This window comes from Dipodomys ordii, unplaced genomic scaffold (genome assembly GCF_000151885.1).
Source record: "Dipodomys ordii isolate 6190 unplaced genomic scaffold, Dord_2.0 Scaffold135, whole genome shotgun sequence".
NCBI lineage: Eukaryota > Metazoa > Chordata > Mammalia > Rodentia > Heteromyidae > Dipodomys > Dipodomys ordii.
Window position 1 is genome coordinate 3,583,628 of NW_012267351.1, and position 4,412 is coordinate 3,588,039.

Here is a 4,412-nt window from a genome sequence, read left to right on the forward strand (position 1 = left end):
GGTAGAATGTGATGTTAGATTGTAGCCTCCAAGCTGGGTCAGGAATGAGATATGGGGTGCTGGCAGTTGAGGGTGATGGATATGAGCCTGTATCTATAGGTTCTAGGAAGAATTCTTGGGGTAGGGTATCAGTCGGAGGGAGCAAAAGAGGAAGGCAGTGTTTCTTGCAGAGTAAAGTTGGCATCATCATAAGGAAGCAATACCCCTGGTAGAAAACCACTAGTCTGGAGTCTAGCTTCACTGAGGGAAGGCTGGAGAGGGATCATGAAGAGGTCAAGGGCTGGAGGCCTGGTCATCTCCATGAATGTTGAATAAAAAACTACAGTAGAACCTGGGTGCTGGTGGCTCACACATGTAATCCTAGCTACTCAGGAGGCTAAGATCTGAGGTTCACACTTTGAAGCCAGCCCAGGCTGAAAAGTCCCCATGACACTCTTACCTCCAATAAACTACTCAAAAAAGCCAGAAGCGGTGCTGTGGCTCAAGTTGTAGAGCACTAGCCTTGAGCACAAGAGGCCCAGGAGCAGTGAGTGCCCTGGCCCTGAGTTCAAGGCTCAGGACCTGCAAAACAAAAAACAAAAAAGCAAAATAAAACAACAACAGCAAAGTAGGAGAGATGATGCTGGGTGTAGCAACTCACATCCTTTTAGTTTTATTTATTTATTTGGTTGGTTGGTTGGTTGGTTGGTGACTGTCGCGGGGCTTGAACTCAATGTCTACATGCTGTCTCTGAGATTTTATGTTCAGAGCTCTACTACTTGAGCCACCCCTCTACTTCTGGTGGCTAATTGGAGATAAGAGTCTCACAGACTTTCCTGCCTAGGCTAGCTTCAAATTGCAATCCTCAGATCTCAGCCTTCTAAGTAGCTAGGATTATAGGTGTGAACCCCCAGAACCCAGCTTAAATCTGTGCAAATAACCAGATAAGACCTGAAATTAGAGACTTGGCCCAGAGTAAAGCAACATGCATGAAAAACAACAACAAAAAGGAGAACCCTCAGTCTTGAAATCAAGCTCCAGTACTGTCACTAAAAATAAATAAAATAAAAAGAAAGTGATAGTAATGGATATCTTTATTTTGTTCCAGCTTTCAAAGGGAAAACTTTTCATGTTTCACCACTAAGTATGATGCTTGTTTTAGTTATTTTAAACAGACAATCTTTATAAGATTATGAAAGTTTCTTTCCATTTCTGGAAATGGAAATTCTGGCAGCATTTTTTGTTTTATAATTATTCATCCATTTAATCCAACCAATGTTAAATTTTTATCAAATGCTTTTCCTGCATCTGTTGAGATTACCATATGTGTGTGCCTCTCTCTCTCTCTCTCTTTCACACACACACACACACACACACACACACACAAGCTAAGCAAGTAGTCTTCCACTGCAGGGGGGAGGGAGGGGTATGCCCTGTGCTTTGTTATATATTTTCTTCATGGGCTCAGTTTAATAAACTTTTATCTATTCTCAAATCATGAAGATGGGCTGGGAAGTTGGCTCAGTGGTAGAGCGCCTGCCTTGCATGCCTGAGGCCCTGGGTTCGATTCCTCAGCACCACATTAGAAAAAAGCCGGAAGTGGCGCTGTAGCTCAAGTGGTAGGGCACTAGCCTTGAGCTGAAGAGCTGAGGGACAGCGCCCAGGCCCAGAGTTTAGGCCCATGACCGGACCCAAAAAAAAAAAAAAAATCATGAAGATATTCTCCTAATTTCTTCTGCTTCCTCCCCTTCCCTTTTTCCCCTTCCCCTTTTCCTCCTTCTCTTCCTTCTCCTCCTCCTCCTCCTCCTTTTCAACGCTAGATTTGATCCTATGGTGTCTTCTAAAAACCTTATTTTTTCTCCTTTCCAACAAAGATTTTTTTCTCCCCAGTGCTGGAGCTTGAACTCAGAGCCTGGGCGTTGTCCCTGAGCTTCTTTTGCTCAAGGCTAGCACTCTACTACTTGAGCCACAGCGCCACTTCCGGCTTTTTCTGTGTATGTGGTACTGAGGAATCGAACCCAGGGCTTCATGCATGTTAGGCAAGCACTCTACCACTGAACCACCTTCCCAGTCCACCAACAAAGATTTTTATTTTGTGTGCCAATCCTGAGGCTTGAACTCAGGGCCTGGGTAAGCATATGCTTGTTGTGTAGCTACCCCCTTACCTAGTTCCAAAATATTATCATCACAGCCAAAGGAAACCCTTGTAACCAGTAAGCCATAGTTCTCTATTCCATATCCTCCTGCTCACCCTCTATTTCTCCATCCCTCTCACACATGACCTTCAATCTCATTACCTTTCTGTCACATCCTCCAGTCTCTGGCGACTACCCATCTGAATTCTGTCTCCATAGACTGACTTATTATAGATATCTTATAGAAATGGAATCATATAGCTGGGCACTGGTGGCTCATGCCTGTAATCCTAACTACTCAGAAAGCTGGGATCTGAGTATCCTGGTTCAAAACCAGCCCAGGCAGGAAAGGCTGTGAAACTCTTATCTCCAATTAAGCACCAAAAAAGCCAGAAGTGAAGCTGTGGCTCAAGTGGTAGAATACTAGCCTTGAGAGCTCAAGAACAGCGCCTAGGCCCTGAGTTCCACTCCAGGATTGGCACTTATACACATAATAAAAAGAAATGGAATCACATATGCAATTATGTCTAGCTGTTGCACTAAGCAAGTAGTTTTGAAGTTTACTCATGTCACAGAATATATCAGCACTTCAAGCCAGGCATACATGGCTCACACTTGTAATCCTAGCTACTCAGGAGGCCGAGATCTGAGGATCACAGTTCAAAGCCAGCTTGGGCAGGCAAGTCAGTGAGACTCATCTCCAATAAACCACCAGAAGTGGCGTTGTGGCTCATGTGGTAGAGCGCTCGCCTTGAGCTGAAGAGCTAAGGAGTGCCTAGGTCCAGAGTTCAAGCTCATGACAGACAAAAAAAAAAAAAGGGTCAGCACTTCATTCCTTTTGGGGGGGAAGATTTGGGGAACTCCTGCTAGCCAGGCATTTTTGCATTTAAACTATGCCCAATATATACACACACATACATATATATGTTCATATACATATATATATATATATATATATGGGGGCATAGTTTAAATACATGTATATTTATTTGTGCCATTAATGGGGCTTGAGCTCAAGTGCTTGAGCTCTCATTTGGCTTTGTGTCTCATGGTTATCGATCTATAACTGGAGCCATGCCAGTCCCAGTTTATTATTTACTTTTTAATTCTGGTTAATTGGAGGTAAATGTCTTTTTGACTTTTCTGCCCAAACTGGCTTTGAACTGCAGTCCTCAGATCTCAGCCTCCTGAGACCTGAGATCCAGTGTGAACCAGAGGCACCTGGTTTCTTCTTTAATTATTCCTTTTTTTTCATGGATGAAGAAAATTCCACTGCAGGTTACAAATGCAATTTTAACATCAGAAGTAAAATATAAAAAATAAAAATCCAGAAACAGTCAGGTGTCAGTGATTCATGCCTGCAATCCTATGAGGCTGAGATCTGAGGATCATGGCTCCAAGTCAGCCTGGGCAGGAATGTCCACGAGACTCTTATCTCCAATTAACCACCTCCACTCCTCTCCCCACCCCCCAAAAAAGACAGAAGTACAGCTATGGCTCAAGTGGTAGAGAGCAAAAATAGCCCAATGATGGTACCAAGACTGAGTTCAAGCCCAAGGACCGGCATAAACAATCCAGAAATAAACCCTTATTTTTGATAAGGGTGTGTAGACATTTTGGTCAGAGAAAAGCAGTCTTTTCAATGAATAGTGCTGGATATTCTCTTGCACTATAATGCAATTAGACTCATCTCCTACCATATGCAAGCATTAACTCTAAATGAAGCAAAGAAGTCAATGAATCAAAGCTAAAGTCATTGAATCAATGACTCAAGAAGCAAACAGAGATGTAAATCTTTGAGCTTGGAGTAGGAAATGGTTTCTTAGTCACGTAACCAAAAGCATAAAACTAAAGAAATTAAAATTCTGTGCAACAGAACGCAATATCAAGTAAGTATGAGAAAACCCAGATAATGTTTTCAGCTGATATACGTGACAGAAGATTTGTTTCTCAAATATGTAAAGAACTCTTATAACTCAATAATAAAAAAGATAATTATGGGCTGGAGGTATGCCTCAGCAGTAGAATGCCTGCTTAGCAAGCACAAGAACTTGAGGGAAAAGGCCAGCACTGTCAAAACAAAAACAAGAAGCTAGTTACATTATGGTAAATGATCTTAACAGACATTTCTTCCAGGAAGATATAAAAATGGCAAATAAGAAAAACTAAATAGGGGCTGGGAAGTTGGCTCAGTGGTAGAGCGCTTGTCTTGCACGCCTGAGGCCCTGGGTTCGATTCCTCAGCACCACATAAGCAAAAAGAAAAAAGCCGGAAGTGGCGCTGTGGCTCAAGTGGTAG